General features: G+C 34.4%; 1 pseudogene; it reads left to right on the top strand.

Annotated features, from left to right (window-relative positions):
* Window positions 1–26,402, top strand: part of LOC105292781 — a 27,868-nt pseudogene extending 1,466 nt beyond the window's left edge.
* The last annotated feature ends 292 nt before the right edge of the window (window positions 26,403–26,694 follow it).

Here is a 26,694-nt window from a genome sequence, read left to right as displayed (position 1 = left end):
TGAAACCATCAGAAAGAGCAGCATAAGAATAATGAGTATACCAGAAAGAGAAGAGAGGGAGAAGGAAATAGAGTGTATATTCAAACAAATAGTCAATGATAATTTCCCAAATCTAAGGAAAAAAACTTTTAATTCAAGAAGTAAATAGAACACCTAATTATCTCAACCCAAAAAGGCCTTCTCCAAGACACATTATATTAAATTATCAAATATTAATGACAAAAAAAATAATTCTCAAGGTAGCCAGAAAAAAGAAGATAGTAACCTAAAAAGGAAAAAAACAATTAGATTTTCATTAGAATTCTCAGAACAAACCTTACAAGCTAGAAGGGCGTGGAATCAAATATTTAAAATATTAAAAGAAAGAAAGTGTCAGCCAAAAATAATATATCAGCAAAGTTTTCATTTATGTATGAAGGAGAAATAAAGACTTTTCCAGAAATGTAAAAGCTGAGTAAAATTTCCATCACGAGGCCTACATCACAGGGAATATTGAAAGAGCCCTTTTATTTGAAACAAAAGGACAAAAACAAAAACAACAACAACAACAACAAAAAATAATAAGTAAAATGACTAAAAGACAGATGCAAAAAATTGCAACCCTTATTAGGGTTATTATTAATAATACCTTATTATAAGCTTAAATATTACATAATGGTTAAAGGTAATAAAAACACTTTAAAAAGAGAAAACAAATATTCAACTTAGAAATGAGCATATAACATAAAGAAGGATAATGTGAAACAACTAAAACAGAAAAGGGGAAGGAGCAAAGAACTAAATCTGCAAAGGGGAATGGAGATAAGGCTCACATAGAAGAAAAACAACTTCTGTGTATATGTGTGTGTGTGTGTGTGTGTATACATATCTTTCCTTTACATGTATACAATCTTTCCTTTACATAACTTTAATGATAACCACACACACAAAAATAATCCAGAACTGAGACACATAACATGAAACAAGAGGGAAGAGAAGAACAAACCATAAAATACCACCAAATTAAAATAAAAATAGAAACACAAGGGCAAAATAACAATAGGACACCAAGCTGCCACAAAACAAAAGATAAAATGACTATAGAAAAATCTCACATTTCGATAATCACCTTAAATGTAAATGAACTGAACTCACTAACAAAAAGGCACAGAGTAGCAGATTGCATTAAAAAACAAAACTCAACCATATGCTGCCTTCAAGAGACACATCACAGCTGTAAGGACAAATATTGACTCAAAATGAAGGGGTGAAAAATTATACTCCAAGCAAATGGCATCCAGAAAAAAAGTGGGTGTAGACATAATTATAGCTGACAAAATAGATTTCAAGTTAAAAAAATAACAAGAAAAAATGATGGAAACTTCATAATGATAAAGGCGTCCATATATCACAAAGACATAACCCATATCAATATATAGCTCCCAATTAGAAAGCACAAAAATATATATATATAAAAAAAAAAAACAAATATTAACAAAACTAAAGTGAAAAACTAACAAAACCACAATTATAGCAGGGAATCTAAATACTCCACTGTCAGCTGCAGATAAAACATCCAAACAGAAAATCAATAAGGAAATATCATTCTTATATGACATATGAGACCGATTGGACATAATCAAAATTTACATAGCCTTTCATTCCAAAACATCAGATTATACATTCTTCTCTAGTACACATGGAACATTCTCAAAGATAGATCTCATGCTGAGACACAAACTTAGCCTTAACAAATTTCAAATGATTGAAATCATAAAAATATATTCTCTGATGATAATACTTTGAAACTGGAGATCAACTGTAGAAAAAAAAAGTGGAAAGTATCACAAATACATGGAATTTAAATTACATGCTACTAAAGAATGACTGGGTCATAAAGAAATAAAAGGTGAGATCAAGCCATAAATAAAAACAAACTAGAATGAAAATAATACATATCAAAAACTTTTGGGACACAGCAAAAGCGGTAAGAAGAGAAAAGTTTAAATCATTAGAGGACTATTTCAAGAAACAAGAAAGATCTCAAATAAACAACCTAACGTTACATCTTAAAAGACTAGAAAAAAAGAAAAACAACAAAGCCAAAATTCAGCAGAAAAAAAAGGAAAATGTAAAAATTAGAATAGAATTAAATGAAATTGAGAACAAAAAAGCAATACAAAAAATGAATGCAACAAAGAGTAGGTTCAAGAAAATTAAGAAAATGGGCAAACCTTTGGCTAGACTCACTAAGGAAAAAAAAGAAAAGACATAAATAAACAAAATCAGAAATTAAAGAGAAGTTATGACAGATACCACCAAAATTCAAAGGATCATACAAGAATACTATGAAAAATTATTCACTAGCAAATTTAATAACCTAGAAGTAATAGACATGTTCTTAGACATATACAGCCTTTCTAGACTGAATCATAAAGAAAAAGAAAAACTAAATAGACCTATCAATGTTATGAAAATTGAAACATTCATCAAAAACCTAGGAAAAGTAAAAGTCCAGGACCAAATGGCTTCAGCAGTGAATTCTACCAATCATTTAAAAAAGATTTAATACCTGTACTTGTCAAGCTTTTCCAAAAAAAAATGAAGAAGAGGCAATTTTTCCTACATCAATTTATGACATCAACATTACCTTGATACCAAAACCTGGTAAAGAAAACACCAAACAAAACAAAACAAAACAAAACAAAAAACTACAGACCTATACCTCTTATGAACACAGATGCAAAAATCCTATATAAAATACTAGCAAATCGAATACAACAGCACACTAAAAAGATTATATACCATAATCAAGTGGGCTTCATCCCAGAGGCACACGGATGGTTTAACTTACACAAATTGATTCATGTGATACACCACATAAACAAAATAAAGGATAAAATCATATGATCATATCAATATATGAAGAAAAATCATTTAAGATACAGCATCCATTTATGATTAATATACACAACAAAATGGGCGTAAAAGGAAAGTACTTCAACATGATAAAGCCCATATATGACAAACCCTCAGCTAACATACCTAATGGTGAAAAATTAAAACCTACCTTCTAAGATTAGGAATAAGACATGGCTATCTGCTCTCACCACTCTTATTCCATATAGTGTTGGAAGTTCTAGCTAGAGCAATTAGGCAAAAGAAAGAAATAAAAGACTTCCAACTTGGTAATGAAGTCATATTGTCACTTTTTGCCAATGACATGATACTCTATATGGAAAATTCTAAAGACTCCATATGAAAACTATTAAAAACAATAAACAAATACAATAAAGTTTCAGGATACAAAATGGATGTACAAAAATTCATAGCATTCCTTTAACAATAAGAAATGAAAAAAATTATTTTCTTTGCAATTATAACAACAACAACAAAAATATGTAGGAATAAATTTTAAAAAGCATGTGAAGGACCTAAACACTGAAAACTATGACATTATTAACAGAAATTGAAGAAAACACAAAATAAAGATATTTTGTGTTTATAGATTAGAAGAATCAACATAGTTAATGACCTCATTACCTAAAGCATTATATAGATACAAATACAATCCTCATCAAATTCCAATGGCATTTTTTAAAGAAATAGAACAAAAAAATACCTGATTTGTATGGGAGCACAAAAGATTCTGAACAGCCATAGCAATCCTAAGAAAAAAGAACAAGTCCGGATGTATCGCTTTGCCTGATTTCAAATTATACTATAAAGCAGCAGTCCCCAAACTTTTTGGCATCAGGGACCAGTGCTCCTGTGAGAATATAATGCCTGATGATCTGAGGTGGAGCTGAGATGGTGATGCTAGCACTGGGGAGTGGCTGCAATATAGTTGAAGCTTCACTTGCTGCTCACTTCCTGCTGTGTGAATCCATTTCTAACAGGCCACAAACCTGTATCGGTCCATGGCTCCGGGGTTGGGGACCCCTTCTATAAAGTATCAACAATCAAAACAGCATGGTGTTGGCAGAAAAACAGACACACAAACCAATGGAACAGAATTGAGAGTCCAGAAATAAACCCCCATATATATGGGCAAATAATTTTCAACAAAAGATCCAAAAACATACAATGAAGAAAGGAAGGCTTCTTCAATAAATGGTGCTGGGAAAATTGGAAATCCACTTGCAAAATAAAACGTGACTGCTATATACACCATATACCAAAATTAACTCAAAATGGATCAAAGATCTAAATATAAGATCCGAAACAATATATTGCATAGAAAAAAACATAGGTACCAAATTCATAGATCATGGACTTAGATAGGATTTTATGAATTTTTATCTCAAAGACAAGGGAACTAAAATTGAAAATAAATTAATTTGAGTATATCAAACTAAAACTCCTCTGCACAGAGAAAGAAACCATCAACAAAATAAAGAAGTAACCATACAAATGGGAGAAGATATTTGCAAACAACATCTCTGATGAGGGCCTTATACCCAAAATATACAAAAAAAAAAAATCATACAACTCAACATTAAACAAAAATAAAAATAAAAAATGTGCAGAGGACCTGTACAAACACTTCTCACAAGAGGACATACAAATAGCCTACAGACATATGAAAAGATGTTCAACTTCACTAGCTATTAGGGAAATGCAAATCAAAACCACAATGTGATACCACTTCACACCTATTAGAATGACTATTATCAACACTACAATTAATAGCAAGTGTTGGAGAAATTGTGGGCAAAAAGGAACCCTCATACTCTGCTGATGGGAATGCAAACTGATACAACCACTATAGCAAGCAGTATGGAGGTTCTTGAAAATAAAAACTAAGAATAGAATTACCATATGTCCTAGCAATCCCTCTTCTGGGTATTTACCCAAAACAACTTGAAAACATTTATCCTCAAAGATACATGCACCCCAATATTTATAGCAGCATTGTTCACAGTGGCCAAGACATGGAAACAACCAAAGTGTCTACTGAGAGATGATTGGATAAAGATGTGGTACATATCTACAATGAAATATTACTCAGACATAAGAAAAAAAATGAAATACTGTCAATTGTGACTACATGGATGGGCCTTGGGATAATCACGCTAAGCGAAATGAGTCAGACAGAAGAAGTTGAGAACCATATGATTTTACTCTATGTGGTATATAAAACTGAAAGCAACAAAGAAACATGACAAACAAACATAGACTCATGGACATAGACAGTAGATTAGTGGTTACCAGAGGGAAGTGGGATGTGAGGATGTAGATGGTTTTAAAGGGGGTCAAATCGTTGGCGACATATGGAAATTTAACTTTGGGTAATGAGCACACAATTCAACGTACATATCATGTATTATTGAATCGTATGCTTGAAACATATTTTATTTTATTAACCAATGTCGCTCCAATAATTTTAATTAAAAAAGACAACAAAATTTTTGTTTCGTTTTTCTTTTGTGATTACATGATTTTCACTACCTTGTCTTCCAGGTTTCTGAATTTTTTCTTTAATGTCATCTAATCTGCTGTTATTTTCCTGTATTGTACTTTTTATATTAATGGATTCTTCAGTTCTGATTTTTAAAAATATTTTCTATCTCATTGTTGAAGTTCTCATTGAGTTTATCTACTCTTCTTCTCTAGTTTATTGAGCATCTTTATAATCAACATTTTGATTTTTCATCTGTCTGTTTTTTTGTCTCCATTTCACTTTTTTTCTGGGTTTTTGGCCCACTTTTTGGTTAAAAACATAGTCCTCTTTCTCATAATTGTTTCTGTCTCTTTGTGTTTGTTTCTATGAATTAAGTGAAATAGCAGCCTCTCCTGGTCTTGATATAGTGGTCTTGTGTAGGTACTTCCCTTTGTATACTCTTTGTGTTGGGTGTCTTTGGCAGGTAAACTGCAGCTAAGCTGGAGTGGCCACAGTTCATGGGGCTTCCTGAAGGCAAGCCACACTAGGGCCACCCTGGCAGGTAGTTTGGATTTGGAGCTGGATTTAGCACAGCCTTGGGGAGTTCTGAGAGCAAGCATAAGCTGGACTGCCTTGTCAAGTCAGCTGGTGCTGTAGTTGGAGTTAGCTTGGTTTGGGGGGACTCCTAGGAAAAGTCCTCATTGGGATCACCCTGGCAGGCTGACTGGAGCTATATTTGGAGGTGACTTAGACAGCAGGGAGTCCTAAGTGCAAGTCACACTGGGCCTGGAGATGTAGCTGGAGAGGCCCAGGTCACTGGAAGACTTGGGAATAAGCTGCACCTAGGTCACTTTGGCAGGCTGGTTGGAGTCTTAGCTTGAGTGGGCTATGACTGCAGGGAGTCCTGGGGGCAAATTGTGCTTGTAGTTACTTTGGCAGGCTGGCTGTGGCTAGCTAAAGCAGGCATGTCCCGCAGGAAGTCTCACAACAAATTGTACCAAGGCCAGAGCTGTAGTAGAAGTAGGAGTGAGCCATGATGGGTCCTGGGGACAAGTCATGCTGGGGCCAGCACTATAGATGAAGTGGGTTTATGCTGCAGGAAGTCATAAAAGCAAGTCCGGCTGGAGCCTGGATATGTAGCTGAAGCAGCTTGGGCCATAGGTAGTTCTGGGGGCAAGCCGTGTAGGGGCTGCCTTAGCAGGCCAGCTAAAGCTGTAGCTATAGTGAGTACAAGCCACAGGAAGTTCTGGGAACAAGGCTCATGAGAGTTGTCTTGGCAGGCTGATTGAAGCTGTAGTTGGAGTAGGTTGAGTCTGCAGGTAGTCCTTGGGACAATCCCAGAGCTGTAGCTAGAGTGGTATAAGCCTCTGACGGTCCCAGGGACAAGCCATGCCAGGGCCATCTTGGCAGTCTACTAGAAGCTATAGTTGGAGTAGGCTATGTAAAGTCTCAGGGGTAAGCTCTGTTGAGACAACTTTGACTCCAGCCTTGGTGGGTTGGCTGGAGCTGTAGTTGAGGTAGACCTGAGTCATGCGAAGTCCTGGGGGCAAGATGCACCAGGGCCAAACCTGTGGCTGAAGTTGGTGCAAGTTGTGTGGGGTTCCAGGAGGAAGCCCAAAAGTTGAGTTTATGTGGGCCTGGGGCCTGAGGTACACTGGGATGGCCTTAGCCTATGGTTAGAGCACATTGATCAAGCTCCTGTTAGTGCAATCAAGATGGAGAGGGAATGTAACAAATGGCACTTTTTGGTGTCTCTTACCCTAGAGATAATTCCTGTAGTTCTCCTCTCACTTGGCAGATGCTCTAGGGTTACTAAGTGGCTTTCCTTCCCAAATAGTCTGGGTGCCATTTAAACCACCTTTTTTTTTTTTTTTTTGCTATGCCCCAGGGCAGGTGTGTCTATGAGTGGTACCTCAGTTCTTTCTTCCTATTGCAGGTAAATAGGTAAATGTGTTGGGGGTGGGATTCCCATGATACTTTCCTTCTCATTTCTGTGTGGTCTTTCTTTCATTTGCTGTGTAGAAGCTGTTCAGTCATCCCTCAGTTCTTTTTCAGATGGAATTGCTCAGTTTATAAGAATAGATTTGATGTGTTTGTGGGAAGAAATGAGTTCAGGGTCTTTCTACACAGCCATCCTGGATCTCTCCTCATGATGATGACAGTTTTAACAATAGTTCTGGCAGTCGAGGGAAGACACTCACACATTTGAGCTATCTTTAGGAAGTGAAGTTTCAAGTTTTGAAGGCCGAGAAGTGGGTCCTGAAATGAGGAATGCCGGAGACTCCTTTATGGGGGCGGGTGGGCAGAGAGTAAATTAAATTTCAGATATATTTGTTTTTGAGTTATTTAATGGTTTGGAGGACCCTTATGGAAAGTGAGACATACGATAAAGTTATTAAGGTATAAACCAAAATAATGCTGACATGTTAGTAAATAGTTCAGTCATTAGGTGCTATGGGAGTTTCAGTAGAGGAATGACAAGTTCTATCACCCCTTCCATGAGTACAAGGTTCTGGACTTCATAGTGATGGTGGTGGAGTAAGTCTATTTAGTAGTAGCTGGTTCACACAAATAGAATTCAAAAAGATTTAAGAATCAATCTATCTCCTAAGTTAATTCAGTTCTCCCATGCTATCTATAGATGCCTGCAATATTAAATATAAGAGTAAGAATTATTGACTTGGATGCTTTAAGGCCAGTTACATTGAATAAACTCTTGACACTGATCACTCATCTTTCAAATTTACATTTATTTTCTACTAGCAAGTTACCAGAGGACTGGAAGTAATAGTCAGAATGAGCAAATAACATCCAGGGTAGCAAGGTGTCAGCAAACATATACTCACAAGTCAATCTTGATTGATGTCTCTGGGAACCATGATCAGATGAATGCAACCCAAATTTAACAATAAACATCCCCAGGCAGCTCTATATTAATTTCTCCCATTTGAGGCTTATCTTTCAGAAAATGTAATATTATTGATTGCAATAAGTCTAGAAAAGGATGATGGCAAGAATGAAAAAAAGAATGCATAACCATTTGCTTTACTATTCCTTGGAATGAAATAATTATTCGATTATATATTTTGAATCTTTCTAAAGTTCTTTATAAAATTCTAATCTTCTATATTAAAAAGTAGAGACTTTAGAAATTAAATAGCTATATTGATCATTATATATTTAATTGAGATGAATAGTCTTAAAATACTTGGTTAGAAAACCAAGTAACCATTTGAAATTCTTTTTAATTTAATTAGACTTAAAATGGCTTTGATATAAAGAAAATTTCTGTCACCAACCTGTTACCTCCCTACCCCATTATAAAGGAGAAAAATAACAACACACTTTCTTGAATATCATGTTAATTGTAGAGATATTAGATACGGAAATATTAAACGGGTTAGTCCTATGGTTTGTCAAGGTCAAAATTCTGTTTCTGCCAAGGGCATTTACTTCAGTGTCATTTTATAGGAAAGTCTAGGTGATTTTCCTACTTTCAACCTAAATTTGAACTGATTCATCATTTAAATAGACAACATATTTAATAAATTAAATTTGAGCTGATTCAACATTTTTAATATACTAAAGTTGAGCTTATTCATCTCTTAAATAGACAACATATTTAATATACTATAGTAGTTGTTCTAAAACACATTTTGGGCTGAAGTATGCACACCCTCTTCTCATTCTCTGTCTATCTTACAACTTTGGGCTATCCAGACAAATTTGTCTTCAGAACACACCATAATTCTGGGGAGAAGTTTTGTAAATTATTTTTTATTGTTGCACTCGGTTATTGTTCTTTAACTTTGAATAAAATTCCTGAGGGCAATAAAATGTCAAAACAGGCATGGCTGGATATTACTTTGAGATAATTCGTTCCCCTCTGCCATCACCTTCTTTACCTTTTTCATATTCAATTTTACTGTCTCTGGGGAAGTGTATGGCATGGAATTGTCTGTGTGAATTACTAGCTTTGTTTTTATAATTAAAACCCATAAGAAAATGTACGGTTTCAGAAACACATTAGAGTTATTCCTGACACATCTCTTTCTCTCTCATACCCCAAATTCAATACAACAGCTCAGTCCATTGGCTATATCTTCAAAATATAGCACAAGAATACCACCACTTTCCTCTCTTACTCTGCTCCAATTCTGGTCTGAGCCATCATAATCTCCACCCTGGATCACTAAAATAAATGTCTAATTGGTCTGTCTATCTATCAGTAATTTATTCTCAACACAATACATAGAATGATACTTTAAAATTGTAAATTATATTCCAACTTTGTTCTAAATTCCCTATTCGAGGGGTTCTTAACCTCTTTGATAGTCTGGTGAAACCTCTGGATCCCTTCTCAGAATATTTAACAATTCATGAAATTTAAAAAGGAATACAAGGTAAACTAATTATGCTGAAATACATAGCCTAAATATATTTTAAAAAACAAATTAATGACATAGTAATGTATGTGCTCCTTAATTAATGCATTAAACGACAAGATCTAAGGTCAGGTCTAATGACTGCGGTAATTTCCAAATTGTAGTAAGTGTGAATGATATTTTGAGATATCTGAAACAATTACAATATGATATGAAACTGTCTTTGGATTGCACGTAATGTTAATATTACTGCAGTTTGTTACTATATTCATAATGGTCTAGGTTCACAGACCTCCTAAATTCTATCCAAGGACTTTCAAGATTAAGAATCTCTGAATGTCCTCCCATCTCAATCAGGGTAGAAGGAAAGTCCTTAAGTCTTATAAAGATCTAATGATCAATTGTCCCTCTTTTATTTTCTCTTTCATCATTCTCTCTTTCAATCACTGTGCTCTTGTCACAATAGCCTCCTTCAATATGCTAGGCATGCCTCCACCTTAGAGTGTTTGCACTGGCCATTTCAGGTTGTCTTTTATTATTGAGTCATAATGGCCCTTTATATATTCTGTATATAAGACCCTTATATAATATATATATTTAAAAAATATTTTCTCTCTATGGCTTGCCTTTTCATTTTCTTAGCAGCCTCTTTTAAAAGATCAAACATGTTTAGAGATGGAAAGACCCAAAAGGTGGACAATTGAATGGTTTTATTAGCGTATACAACTCATATACAGAAATGGTGAGAGAAGAGATTGAAAAGGCAATATTAGACTCTGTTCCTTGAAGCACAGTATGTCTCTCTTAATGTCCTATCTCAAGTGTTGAGATCAATCTATCAATCTGCACATTAGATAAATGTGATTCATATAGTGAATGTCAGATCCTTCACTCTATAATGTCTACTCTGTATTAATGTTAGAGATATCATTAGCCGATAGAAGCAAATTTTCTCCCCAAACATCTATGACTGATTTGGGGAGATGCATCTGGTGATTAAATTAAATTTGGCATTAAAATATTTTTGTTCGGCTTCGCTCAAACTCTTCTCTGAGAATTTTAAGAGAAAGACTTTCAGTTTAATATGATATCTTGCATCCATCTAAGAGTTGAGCTGCTTGTTTCTAATTTAGATAGGTTTTACAACAACAAAATGGAAAATTTCAAAATAAAGTGATTTGAAAAATTACCAGATTTCCTGGAGATGGTTCCTCTTCTGTGGCATCATTATTTGTTAAAATAAATCCTCATAATTTGAAACCTATTTATGCAAAACTGTAAGTTAGAATCCAAGTAGAAATTACTTTTAAAATTTTTGAGACAGAGAAACCATTCTCTTCAGCAGTGCTCTAATTAAGCTTTTTTTTTGAAGTGTGGTCTCAGGATCATCTGCATTAGTGTCATTTGGAGCACCTGTTAAAAAGTAAATTCTGAATCAAAATTTTAGGTGGCAATATTGAGAAATCTGCATTGTTTATCAGTATTTTCTTGGTATATTTATTTTCATCACTTTACTTTTTGATATTCAATGTAGTACAGTTTTGTTTTAATTTTACTTATAAATAGTATGTAGGTGGATTAAAAACAACCTGAAAATTACTGTGCGCATTCAACCCATTCACAATTTTGTGATTAGTGATGTATTAGAATTATTTCTGTCATCTTAGATTTTTCATTTAGCTTTGTTTTCCTTTTTACTTCTTTCTTATATTTTGTTAGTGTGTTTAAATTTCTTCATATCCCTGCTTTTACTCTTTTGAAACTTGTATAGTATGTTACTATTTCCCTATTAATAACCAGACACATTTCTGGAAACATCTCTTTGCCAAGTACAGTTAATTAAGATTTAATGACATTGTCTTAAAGTAAATAAATAAATTAAGAAATGTAAAATGGAAAAGCTGATTAAATGCAGTATGTGATGTGCTTTAGATTACTTATTTTAAAAATGTGGTTTAGGGAATACTGGCATTAGAATCACCTGAAGTAATTATTAAAGTTTCAAATAGCTGAGCTTATCCCAGGTCTACTGAGTCAGAATCTCTGAGGGGAGAGGGGCTTGGAATCTGTATTTTAAAAGTTCTCAAGAGATTTCCTCTGCATACTAAAGTTTGAGAATGACTACATTAATGCCTAACTCAGTATTGGGCACCTAATTTCTTAGCAAATACTTGCTGGTATTATTTCAATTAAATTTCTTATTTTGGGGTAGATGACTTGTGATTTCCTTTCATTAGCACAGGTAAGAACAAAACAAATATTATAATTTCTTTCAGAGCTTTCTCTGCTTATATCCAGAAGGATCTATCTATAGGTATAAATAAGAAATTGTATGTATACTATTATTCATTAACCCATTTCCAGTTTAGAGGAAAAAAAGTGCAGCTCGCTGCCAATGTTAATTTAATTTTATGTAAACACGTTCTTAGAGATCAAAGCAAATCTGACTGGTTTTCGATGTGAAAATAAAATATATATAAAAAACTGTTCTTGGAGTTATTTCTAAAGAGAACTTATCTTTAATCCTAATGTAACAGAAATATATATGACGACCAGTATTTAATATTTTTTTTTTTTTGTCTGTGATAAATTTCAAAGCATGGAAGGAACAACACAAAAAATATCACGTTTCTCTCTGGATCTTCTTGCCATCCTTGTCATTGTGTGAGCAGCAAACTGTTAAGGGTGGAAAATTTTCAAGTGAGCCAACTAGCTAAGTCAGCTACAGGGAAGAAATATCTTTAGATACCAGAAGTTGTCCTACTTGCTTGTGTGTGGTTTAGGAAGTGTATTGTATAAGATATAAAGATGGCCAATGTCTGCTTCTGTAATCCATTTACTTGTTAATTAAGGGTGTTGTTCCGGGCAAAGATATGCTAACAGCCAACTTCCACTTCTGTAATCTGCTTGCTTGTTCAGGAGACCACCAGGATATGGCCTTAAGCTTTATCAGCTGCCTCCTCTGAAAGCTCGGGGCTGATCTCCTCTATCCCTGCGTGGTAGAGAGTCAGTCATCGGCCAGCTAATAAAGGCTCATAATTAATCTCGATTGGCTCCGTGGGTCTCAGAATCGTTTGTGCCATAACAAAACTTTGCAGCAACCAGTTGGATTCAGGTTCCCTGATATTGATAGCATGCTCTTGGGGAAATATCTTCCAGACAGGCACAGAGGTATGACATCATCAGAGTACCGATGGCATCATCAGAGACCTCAAAAACATTGCTGCCCTGGCTTGTGATACTTTTCCAGCATTCTTTCAATCAATGTCAGTCTGAAATTTACACAGCAGATCATGTGCTCAGGATTGTCCTTGAACAGGATGTAGGAGTTCAGCATTGTGGTGTTTAGAAGATGGCAAAAGAATTTCTTATACCAAAACTTGTGAGCATCTGATCAGCCAAGTCCACTGCTCCCATATTCTCATTGTAATCCACAATGACACGTAGCTTCTTGGTTTTCTTTCCATTTCTGTTATCTACTTCAATCACAGTATCAGTGTGGAATGTTGACAACATTGTCACCTCCTTCTTGTCACACCATTTCAGTACCATGAGTTCACCACTGAATCTGGTTACAGTCGTCCCCTTTGCAATCTTTTTTTTTTCCAGATCATTTGACATCTGTTTTCTGTTCAAACAAGCTGTCCCAACTGCATCAGTCCTGTTTTGATGTAATTCTCTGAAAAGCGTGGGAGATGTATTGCAAACTCGGGGTAAGTTTAGGATTGTAATCCGTGAGTTATCTCAGAGTAAACGTTGCGGCTGCAAGTGCTGCCAGCAAATATTCTTGAGGCAAATGGGAAATGAGTTAAAGAATAGATATATTACTTATTCCCTACCTGCCGCTTTGCTATTGGGCATTGCTTGCTTTACTGAAGTAGCAGGAAAGAGGTATAGGAGATAACTATGTATTATTCACAGAAAGATTTGGTGAGAGCTGCTAAGGATGATGCTCCCTAAAAGGAAAGTTTGATCTGAAGGTCAGCTCTCCAGTATGAAGGCCAGAATACATCTTCCTACCCCTTCCCTCTGCCCTTTTAGAAACAAAGAACATGGACTTCGGAGGATTCAAATATAGGCTCCAATGTGTATTAACTATGTGGCCTTGGAAACATACTTACCCTATATGGCCAATAGTTTATTCATATCTGAAATTGAGGGTACTGATAATACATATGCCATTGGGTTGTTGTGAGTAAAAATGAGATTGTATATATGAGACCATATAACAACATCTTGGTCATAGGGTTGTGTTTTCAATCTATATTGATTTCCTTTTCTTTTTTTCTACCAACTTGCAAGTATGCTTTAATCAGTAACAAAACTTTTATATAGCAATGTTACTGGTGAGCTACTTGCTACTTTGTGTCCCTGGCATTTGAAGTTTCTCAGTTCAAGTCTTGTCCTCTGACTTACAGATCACATAAAACCCTGCTGTTTCTGAAAAATATTGGTTGTCTCGCAGGAAACAATGCTCTGGTTTGCTTCTGCAATTGTGTAGCCCTTTCTCTTGGGACACAGAATGCAAAACTAAAAATATTTTTAGGATCCAACTTATCTTCATTAGTAGGAGGAAGGGAAATAGTTGGACTAAGGATTTATTGAAAGTCTTTATGCAGGAAACCTGTAGATGCTGGTCTCTTCATAAATAGTATGACTTGAACTATACTAAACCCAGATATTGTAGCCAAAATGAATTGTGATGATTGGCATACTTCTTAATGAGTTATGAACTGAATAAAATGTTACACACACACACACACACACACAGAGGACTTTGTTTGAATGAGCCAATAGCTTTTGAAAGCTGTTAATCTGCAACTAAACTAGAACATCAGCTACTTCTATCTAAGCCTAAGTACTCCAAACTTCTGCATTATTTGTTTTGTGTTCTTGGTGGAGACAAGGAAAAATTATTCAGTCTGAACATTCAAATCAACCTCAGTCAGATTGTTTTGCTATCAACTGTGGCTGATTAATAGGGACATGCCAATTAGTATCAAATATTTTTCTAGGTATTTTGGATGTATAAGAATGTTGAAATGTATCTATCTTTTCTTGGCATATGCTCACAGATTCTTTTCTCTATCTTGAATTTTGAAAATCCACTGAAAACAACAAATAAAAATTATCCTTAAGGAGCAATTCACATTCGGTGTCCTGTTATTGATATTTCTTTAATAGCTTTTTCTCCCCATGCTCTAGGATTTCAGCTCAGCATCGACTGAGCTAGTTATATTTTACTGTCAATTCATTTCTTTGTCGCTTTTATAGTAAATATGATAGTTGTAGAGTGGTTTCATAGCCATGTAACAGAAAAAAATGATATACAATATCAATATGAATTGTCTCTGTACCTCAGGGCCCAAAAGTAATAAAGGGATCCATTTGTAAACTGGCAGACATGGCCTGACTAAATGCAGAGAAAATTTGTTTCATAATTACCAAAGGAAAATAAAAACAATAACGACAATAATAATAATGGGTTTTAGCTACATAAAAACAATTTAAAAGAAGTTAATAACATTTCTTTACTAAGTTTTAATTAATTTTATTTTAATTAGTTTTATAAACTAATATTTTTAAATTAACTCATTTTAAAACACATTAATTGGACTCAGAATACTTTCTCTTTGATTTTTTAAAGCAGAGAATATACTTTTTCTTCTGAATTTAGAGAATTCCTTTTATGCCAATTCACAAATGCATTTATTTTTACATATAAGCTCTAGTAAATGCAATAGATTCTACCCTCCTTTCTCTCTCCTACTCTCCTCTGTTTGTTATAACTGTATGAAACTGATAAAAGTTATTGTATTAGTGTAAAATTAAAAACAGCAGTTTTACTTGTTTTTTAAATAGCAGTAATAGAGAAATCTGTTGTAAGCATGGAGGAGGTAGCTATTATGACACTTTCTTTTCATAGGATCTTCTATGGGACAAATCATGCTTAAATATGAGTTTGACAAGTTCATTTGAAAATTCCCACAACGATGGATTTTCTGTAAGAAAACTGTGCATTAAATATTGCTAAAATATCTTATAAGATATAGTATTATTTGAGTCTAACTTTGTAGAAAGGTCTGAAATTTGAAGGAACTCAAAATACTAACAAACCCAGAAATTATACAGATCTTGGATAAAGAAAAGAAGGAAATGTAAATGAGGAATTTCACATTAATTTTACTTGCATTTTAATAAAAATTATTCTATGCATACATGATGCTTAGTAAAAATAAGTAAAAAGAAAAGAAATTAAATTTCTTACTTATTTAGTGGTAAGTGTGACCACATGATTTCATGTTTCTCTTAAGGACCATTCTTAATAAATAACTGAAAAATAAACCCAGTAAAGGGTTACTATTTAACTAAATATTGACTATGGTTTATTGACTATGGTTTTGTTTTTGATGAGAAAAGCTCATTCATTTATTCATTCATTTATACAATCATTCATTCATTATGCTTTTACAGATTTTCTCAACTAACAGTACTAGAAATGCAGAGATTTAAAAAAAAATGAGATTTTTCTCTAACTATAGTTATAAGTGCTTTAAAACACTGATGAAAAGTTGATATTTTATACACAGAATTTCTAGTAGATTATAGATTCTCCTATTCTGTCTGCAAAACAAATATTTTACTTCTGATAAAATATCAATGATGACTGAAATTTAATGAGAAGTTGACTTTAAAGGAATGACTGAAAAAAAAGGGCTAAGTCAATTTGACTGACTATGCCATTATTTATTTGTATTTATGACTTGTTAGGATAACCTATAAATATTTTATTTAAGAGGTCAATTGATTGAAGGGCAAAGTAAGCCATCTCGATCCTAGCTGGTGATCTGGCAAAAGGAGACTTTATTTATAAGACAAGATGACACAATAAAAATGTTTTCTGTAAATACACTGCTATTACTGGAAGAAAACAATTCAAAGCACATGTTTTACTCTGGGTGGGCTAAGTGTGATCAGCTTTGTATGCAATTTCAGCATGTCACGATTCTAAGCTATAAAATATGTCTGGAAAGATAATTGTGTATAAAAATTCTACATGAGGTATGTCTATTTCTCATTTATATTTATAATAAGTAATAACTATTTTTCCAAGAATACTTTCTGTGTGCTTGGTATTGTGTAGGCTTTTTACATATTTTATTACAATCTTAATAAACCATATAAAGCAGATACCCCTATATCCTCATTTTATAGATGAGGAGACAGGCTAAGAGAGATTAAGTAATTTGTCAAAGATTCTAGTCTTTATAAGGGCTGAAGCTAGAATTTGAATCAAGTAATCTCACTTTAGAACTCAGGTGCTTAACCATTATGCCAGAACAATAAGGGATTTCAACTTTCATACATCTAGAAATCTAAAATTTATTATTATAATTATAGATGTGGTTTAAGATAGGTTTTCCTCATCCAGTTTTCTATGCTTTCAGATTCAACTTCCTCAACTAGTTAACACTTTTATACTTCAGTTTCCTCACCTAAAACTAAAAAAATAAACAACTACCTCATAGGGTTGTTTTAATAATTAAATTAAATAGTGTTATTTGTGTCAAGTTATATGGTAATTGTAAGATAATTAGATGTGTGCCATATTAAATGTTAATTCACTTAATCTTTTTAAGTAATAATAATAATTATAATAATAAAAGTACTTCGGTTTTACTTATGGATTACTATGAATGAGGCATTGCATTAAGCACTTTTTATTGATTATGTCTTGTAATCCTCACAAAAATATGATGAGGCAAACACTTATGACTTCTATTTTACTGATAAGACCACTGGGTCAGAATAAAACTAAATAAAATGATGAACATCATACAGATACTTCTGTTATTTGTAACAGAAAAACTTTATTCTTTTCTGGAAGGATGTTGAAGGAAATTAGCCTACTGAAGAAGCAGCTAGAGATAGTGTGTGGGTGGAGCACGGTGAGGAAGGGAAGGAGAGAGTGGTTGGAGGAGAGAGAGAAAATTGATGACAAAGGAACAGGATGGTAACAGGGTGAGTAGTTAGGTACTATTATGGTACTTACTACCATTTTTACCTAATCTGATAATGGTTTTATTTCACTTAGAATTTCTCTGTGTTTAATTTAAAGGAACTGATAAAGTTACGCAAATATTCAGTAAAGCCAATAGTTTTATTTCATGAGCACTTTCCCATACATTTTATTAAAATGCATAGTGGAGCTGTCACCAGTGGGGTGAGGTGAAATTTGGCATCACCCTGGTGGTGTGGAGGGAGGAGGAAGTGGAAGACAGTGGACAGTGACATTGTATGTTGTCCCTCGGTTCTCCCTTGCTGATGCAACAAAGAATTACAGGTCAGTGAGATTGAGAAAAAGTATTTATTGAAAGTATATTTTAGAAGGAGACAGGCCACACTAGGGAAGGCTGCATCTCTGTGGAATTTAGGAGATAAAGAGATATGATAGTATGCCCCCAAGAAAGGAGTGGGTTTCCACCTAGGAGTGCTGTAGCAATGCAGAAATGGGAAGGTCTGTTTACATTTAGGTGGTGATGGGAGGTCCTAGAATATCCTTATGTGAGATCTCCTTGACAGTTGACTGCTATATAGCGCTTTGCCTACTGGGCATGTGCTTACCCAGAATTCATGAACTTCCGGGCATAGTCATGATATTACAATTATGGTGTAATGAGGCTGAAGTTATGAGCACTACTTTCTGGGCATGTGTTTCTAGCTGGTTTAATCAGCAGCTTTTATGGCCTTTGTGCTCCAGGATTTGGGGTAATTTATAACCCTAAAAGGGAGGTATTTCTGGGAGGTACTTAAGGAAGGTCTTCAAAGGAAGTTTCTATGATTACAGAGCTGGGCCTTGGCTCCTGTTGCTCATGCCTGACTAACTACTTAACAGAGCTAGTTGACTTTTTTCTAGAATTACATGCTTCATCTTTAGTACTAATTATTTTCTAGGATACTATCACTTGAAAAAGGCAAATGATTATTAGATGATACACCTCTGCAGCCTTCACAACATAACTTTAAAGAGTATGCAGAGCCCAAAAAGGGTTATTGATGAATAATTGGCTTGAAGTTCAATCTGTAAAGATTACCATAAAATTATACCCTTTTTTAAAAATAAAATGAACCACTGCTGTACTTAACTGTCCCTACCTGTGATTTCCTCCTTTTTCATCACTTACTATGGGGATTTGGGGCAAGATATTTGACCACCCTTTCAGTGCTTTCAAATGTAAAACATCTATCTCCAATTCTATTTTTGTCTTCTAAAAGGATTAAATGAGTCACTGAATGCAAAGTGCTTACAACAGTGCCTGGTAGTTAGTATGCATTCAATGAGTCCTTCTCTTTTATTCTGTTCTCTGGTGTTTAGCTTTGCTTAGCATTTTTTTTTGTTTGTTTTAATTTTATAATGATAATATTGTTTACTTTTAATTGAGCATCTTTTATGTAGTCGACAGTTTTATATGTATCGGAGCTAAAGAAAAAATACTACAACACTGTTCTTTTTAAAAAAAAGACTCATAGATAACAATGAATATAGAAAGGTAATCAGCAAATTAGAAAGGTGGCGAATACTAGGGATGCATGTATAAGAAATTGAACATAAAAATAAATATGAAATATGCATCCCAACTTAGGTTTGTTGTGTTTTAGATAAATAAATACTATCAGAGTTTGATTTCTATAATCCCTTAACTTTTCAAGGAAAGTCCATTCTTGTCAAATGTTTATTAGGTTCCCAGTGACAAAGGAGCAGATTCACTCTCCATAACAGTAAACTGTGCAAAATAATCATTTAGTCCCATCATCATCTTCACAGAATAGTACATTGTCATAGAGTTTTGCACATTTCAATAGGTATTTTGGCTTCTTCTATGTATCATAGCTGCGTAACATCAGCTCAATCACTAATGGTTGCTTCCTCAAGTGGCTGAATAAAACCCATCATTTATTTAGAAAAACAGTTCAGTGTGTTTGTCATGACTCCATCTTTCAACATCTTTTGTTCTTTTGAAAAGGTTTAATATGCACTTGGAAGTCTTTTTTTGTCAGAAGAAACAAACAAACGCATACAACTTAAAGAATCTTCCCCAGTAAACATTTAAAAAGGGAACAAAATGATAAATGACATGATGCACATTTTGTTAGGTATATTTTAGACCAAGGGCACAAGATATTCAACATTAATGCAAATAAGGCTAAACCAAAAGATAGTATGTAAGGAAATGATACAAAAACCTGTAGATGAATACATTTTCTTTCCTTGCTTATATCTAGCTCTCACTTTTCAAAAGGAAGATACCTTATTGATTGAGAATTATGTACATTTACGGTGGTATTCTCATTAATTTATCCATAAAATATCAGTAAAATTCTGTAGAATATAATGATATGGGACCATGTGATTGTGAGTGCTGTGATTCACAGTGAATTTTTCTCCCAGGCTTAAAGGATTGTGTATATATTTTTTATGACCAATATAGAGTCATTAATAATGGAATATAGGTTTAATTTAATAGATAGGCATGATATTTTATATATTTATATTTGGTAAAAAGCAATTATGTGTTAAAATTAAATTACAGAGAGAGTAAGTCTTCTGCAATGTGGAGTGAAGACTTTTGTAAAGACACTTTGTAAAACTAACCAAAAAACCTTACAAAATTTAGCAAAATAAACTTTTACAAAACTCTTATAAATAAGCAAATATCTGGGAGTATTTGTTTAAGAAAAACTGCTAAATCTTGGTAAGAACAGTAAGGTTTGTGATGGTTTAAGTTGGCCTACACTCATCCTCCTTTTCTTAGTTCCATAGTAGCATTGAAAACCAGCAAGCTTGCAACTATAATAGTTCTAAAAACCATCAGTCTTCCAGTCACTGTAGAAACAAAGCAATGAGACTATTTGGGGATGAAGCTTTTCCAGGTTTGGAACTCCTGGAAAAGCTTCATCCCCAAATAGTCTCATTGCTATTCAAACTGTCTCCCAGATCCTTGTGAAAGCCCCTATTATCAGAGTGTTTCTGTTTTTACCTAACTCAGAGCTAATTTTTCAAGAAAAGCTGTATCCTCAGATGTTTGTCAAAAGCAATCAGCAGCAATTATTTAATATTACAGCTGCTTGAGGCTATGATACCTGTTGTGGTTAACAAGCACCTGGACAAAAAAAAAAAAAGGCCAAAAAATTAAAGAAAGTTCTGAAAAACAAAATGTTGATGGAGGACTTTTTAAAACTCTGACATGCTCCTAGGGAAATAGAAAGCCAGATACAAGGCTATGTGAATTTCCAGGTAAAAAATTGAAAGTGCCCTAATTTTTCACCTCTTGCTAACAGAGAGCACCTGTGCATACAGGAAGTAAATGTGGCAGAGTTGTAAATTACATGAGTATTGAAGTCATGCCTCAACACATGCACACAAGTCTCCTGGCAAAATGTGGAAGGATTATCGGTTCGAGGAACTTAAGAAAGCATCTGTTTAATCATTATCTGACCACTAAGCTAATTAAGCAGAAATTTCAGTGATCACTCACAACAAAGAATACAGACTTCAGAGAAGTTGGCCAGGAAAGTCACTAAACAACAAGCAGTAACACCAACAACAACAAAGAGGAAATAGTAATGATAAAAAATCTTAGTGATCACCACACACCAAAATTAACTTAAAACAGATTAAAGACCTGAATATAAGACCTAAAACAATAAAATGCATAGAAGAAAACAGAGGAACTAAACTCATGGACCTTGGTCTAACAGAGAATTTTATGAATGTGACCTCAAAGGCCAGGGAAGTCAAAGCAAAAATAAATGAATGGGGCTACATCAAACTAAAAAGCTTCTGCTCAGCAAAAGAAACCATCAACAAGGTAAAGAGACAACTATCCAAATGGGAAAATACATTTGCAAGCAATGCCTCCAATAAGAGCCTAATATCCCAAATATACAACAAACTCATAAAACTCAATAACAATAAAAAAATACAATCAAAAATGGACAGAGGACCTGAACAGACACTTCTCCCAAGAAGACATACAAATGAGCAACAAATATATGAAAAGATGCCAACATTGCTAGCTATTAGGGAAATGCAAATCAAAACCATAATGCAATACCATCTTGCACCTTTTAAAATGGCTGTTATAAACAGGACAAGTAATGACAAATGTTGGAGAGAATGCGGAGAAAAAGGAACCATATACATTGCTGGTGGGACTACAAATTTGTACCACCACTATGGAAAACAGCATGGAGGTTTCTCAAAAAACTTAGAATTGATCTACCATACGTTTCAGCAATCCCTCTTCTCAATATTTACCCCAAAGACTTGATAACTCATATCTGAAAAGATATTTTCATGCTGATGTTCATAGCAGCATTATTCACGTTAGCCAGAACATGGTAGCTACCTAAGTGTCCTACAGTTGATGATTGGATAAAGAAGCTGTGGTACATATATACAATGGAATATTACTCAGCCATAAGAAGAGATGAAATACTTCCATTTGTGACAACATGGATGGACCTCGAGATAATCATGCTAAGGGAAATAAGCCAGACAGAAAAAGTTGGAAACCACATGATATCACTTATATGTGGGACAAAAATCTAAAAGCAACAAACGAACAGAACGAACAAACATAGACTCATGGACATGAACAATAGACTAGTGGTTACCAGGGGGTAGAGTGGGAGGGGAAGAGGGTAGGTAGATGGCGTAAAAGGGATCAAATATGTTGTGGCATTAAAGAATTAAAATTAAATGAATTAATTAAAAAAATTATAACTAATCTGTAAAAGAATAAAATAAATAAAAAATCTTGGTGGATTTGTGATTTTCATAGTTGCCGCATTATATTGCCATATAATAGTTAAAATATTCATTTTTCAAGAAAGAAATAGGAATATGGAAAAAAACAAGATATTATGGTTTTTATACAGAAAAAAATAGAAATAATAGAAATTGTCCCTTAAGAAATTCATATTTTGGACTTATTAGACAAAGATTATTTAAATCAGCTATTTTAATATGGTCAAAGAACTAAAGAAAACCATGTATATTAAAATAAAAGAAAATGTTGCTGGATGTCAGAAACATGGTAGCATAAAGAATCTCCTGTGATCTCGTCCCTTGAAACTACAAGGAGCTGAACATCTACATCCCAACAAATAACATTCAATCTGCACACAAGCAAGTCTGAGAGATCTGCGCATCAGAGCATCTGAAGATGGCCCTTCCTGGGTGAGACAGGGAGGCAAAAAGAGAGAAATAAACAAAGCCAAGCATTATGGAAAGCAGCTCCGTTCCAGAGCTCCAGGCAGGGGGAAGAGGAGGAGAGAACAACATGATGGGTTCTGGCTCTTTGAAGCCCCAAACAGTCTTGCCTGAGGGATAAGCATATTTCATGCAGCAAAGCCCAGAGCACAGGACGGAGGCAGGCCGGCAACCGAGTGCAAAAGGGAGACAGCTGTGTCTTAGCAACCACCTTTGCTGGCAGAAAGCTAAGTCACAAAGTCTGTCCGCCTTTCTCCACAATCCCAAAGTCCTCCCTCCCACCATACCCTTGCAGTGCTAGCACTGAGCCCCAGGGGATATTCCACAACCAGAACTGATATAGATGCAAAGCAGCTAAAGCCTGAGTCAGCATTACTGGAAGGAAAACAGCCACAAACAAAGCTGACCTCTCCCAATTTACCCTACTTCCATCCTGTCAGGCTGATTCACAGAAAAGCAGTGGAGCATTGCACCTGACTTTTAGGGCAGTATCAAGACTTCAGGGCATTTTCAGAGGCTGGGACCCAAATCACCTTTCACATTCTCCCATAGAGTTGGAGCTCTGAGACTGAGGCAACCTGATCACAGAGGAGATACACACCTTTCCAGAGGATAAAGGGCATTCTTAAACATAAAGAAGAAACCAGCAGGCTTGGGAAGTGCAGGAGGCTTGGATAACACCTACTAAAAATTAGAAGAAAAAACTCTTATCAACCTGCTAAAGAGAGATGACGCTACAATACACTTATTTCAAAAGTAGATTACATTCTCATAAATACCTAGTAATGAGAAACAGAGATGGAAACTTCATAATGATAAAGAGGTCCATATATCAGGAAGACATAACACTTATCAATATATATGCTACCAATCAGGAAGCACTAAAATATATAAAGCAACTATTAACAGAACCAAAGGAAGAAACTGACAAAAACATAATCATAGTAGAAGACATAAATGCTCTACTGTCAACTATGAATAGAACACCTAAACAGAAAATTAATAAGAAAATATCCTTAACACATTAGATCAATTGAACATAATCGACATTTACAGAACCTTTCATCCGAAAACATATATTATATATTCTTCTCTAGTGCACATGGAACATTCTCAAGGATAGACCATATGTTATGACACAAATCTAGCCTCAACAAATTTAAGAAGATTGAAATCATACCAAATATATTCATAGTTGATAATGCCTTGAAACTGGAGATGAACTATAAAAAAATATGGGATGAGCCACAAATACGAGGAGATTAAACAACATGCTACTAAAGAATGATTCAGTCATAGAAGAAATAAAAGGAGAGATCAAGACATACATAGAAACAAATGAAATGAAAATATGTTTATTAAAATATGTTTATCAAAACTTTTGAGACACAGCAAAAGTGAAAATAAAAGGAATGTTTATATCATTACAGGACTATCTAAAGAAACAAGAAAGATCTCTAATAAACAACCTAACATTACATCTAAGAAAACTAGAAAAAGAAGAACAATGAAAGCCTAAATTCAGCAGAAAAAATCAAATAATAAAAATTGGAGTAGAATTAACCAAAATTGAGACAGAAAAGAAATACAAAAAAATTAATGCAACAAAGTGCTGTTTCTTTGAGAAGATTAAGAAAATTGGCAAACCACTGGCTAGACTCACAAAGGAAAAAAGAGAAAGGACAGAAATAAAGAAAATCAGAAATTAAAGGAAAGTTACAATAGATACCACCAAAATACAAAGGATTGTACCAGAATACTATGAAAAATTATACACCCCAAAATTTAATAACCTAGAAAAAAGGAAAAGTTTTTAGATATATACAACCTTCTTAGACAGAATCATGAAGACTTGGAAAATCTAAATAGACTGATCAACATTATGAAAATTGAAACAATCATCGAAAATCTGCCAAAAAGTAAAAGTTCAGGGCCAGATGGCTTCAGCAGTGAATTCTACAAAACATTCAAAGATGATTTAATACTTATGCTTCTTAAACATTTCAAAAAAACTGAAGAAAAAACGATACTTCCTATCTCATTTTATAAGACCAACATAACTCTGACACCTGGTAAAGATAAACCCCCCCAAAAAACTATACACCAATATCTCTCATGAACACAGATGCACAAATCTTACTAGCAATTCAAATACAATGACACATTAAAAAGATTATACACCATCAGTGTGCGCACAAGGCCCTGGAGGTGGTGGTGAATTCTCGGTGTGTGCCCTCACGGAAGTGCAGCAGTGCTCGTGCATCTGTGCTTGCATTCCAAAGTAGAAAGGAGACAGCTAGTGGTTGCCCAGGCAGTCCCCGGAAACAATCTCTATCCTTGGGAATTGTCAAGGTACCCTCTGCAATGAAGAGGTATCTTATAAGACTTTAACTTTACTGTTTTGCCATGTGAAAAAATATGAATTACCTGTGATATTTGAACACTGATGTGCTTGAGCTATCTCCCCTCATACCTAGAGAAATTGGGTACTACCACTTTTCTCTAGTTTAGTGTATGGGAACGAGAGTTTCATATCCTCCATTTTCTTTTCATAAGGAAATGCAGCCTGAGAGTGATTCCACATTCCAGGCAGTTCAAAAAATTCTGAACCATAAGCTGAGCTTAGTCCCAGAACTGGAGTGGCCAAATCTCAGTGTGAAGTTCAAAGTTTGAAAGTGGATATTGATTCAGTCATAGAAAGAGTGAGTGGCCAAGTACTTGTGACAGTTGTGGTTAGTTTTGTTTTGATTACTACCTGGTATATGCACTTTTCAGAAATGCACATCAAAACATCCACCCAGAAAAACAAGAACTAGTATGGATACTTCAGAAACAACTTCAAATGTAACAAGATGCCCCTGCTGCAGCTCAACAGCAGATCTACACTGACATGTGCTGTCCAATTTGTTTACATCAGGCCTTTGTTCCTGTTGAAACAAACTGTGGAAATCTCTTTTGTGATACCTGCATTATTGCATACTGGCAATATAGTTCATGGTCTGGGGCAAGTAGTTGGCCAATCTGTAGACAAATGATAACTTTACTGCTACCAATATTTGGTAAAAAATGATCAGTCTCAGGATGCTGTAAGATTACAACAAAATATTAATGATGATAACTGGAGATTCTCAGGGCAGCCCAAATTTATTATGGAAAGAATTGTGGATCTCCCCACATTACTGAGACATGCTTTCAGGGAAATGTTTTTAGTTGGAGGCCTTTTCTGGATGTTCCACATCAGGATAATACTATGTTTAATGGCAGCTTTTTTTTCTATCTTATATCACCTCTAGATTTTGTACCTGAAGACTTGTTTGAAATTCTAGGCTATTTAGATATTTCTTTGTCACCTTTTTGTTGCATCCCTGTTATGTACTGAGAAGTGGTAACTCAGAGACTAAACAGGTGGAAAAAGAGTTTACTAAAATATTTGAGCTGATTTGTAAAATCAAACAAAAGGACCCATGGCAGTATAAAGCATTTAAATATTATCTTAAAAAGTTAAAATCACTGTATGACAAACATTTGATTATAATTCGGCAAATAATTAGCAATATATGACTGGGATTTTTACATGTTGCAGGTTCTAAGATTAAGGTTAGAATTATAATAATTTACAATTATTTCTTAATTGTGTTGTCTATAAAGTCCCTGGGAAATATAAAATTATA

Source organism: Pteropus vampyrus, unplaced genomic scaffold, assembly GCF_000151845.1.
Source record: "Pteropus vampyrus isolate Shadow unplaced genomic scaffold, Pvam_2.0 Scaffold63, whole genome shotgun sequence".
Taxonomy (NCBI): Eukaryota; Metazoa; Chordata; class Mammalia; order Chiroptera; family Pteropodidae; genus Pteropus; species Pteropus vampyrus.
The sequence above is the reverse complement of the archived record's forward strand: the minus strand, read 5'-3'. Positions and strand labels throughout refer to the sequence as shown.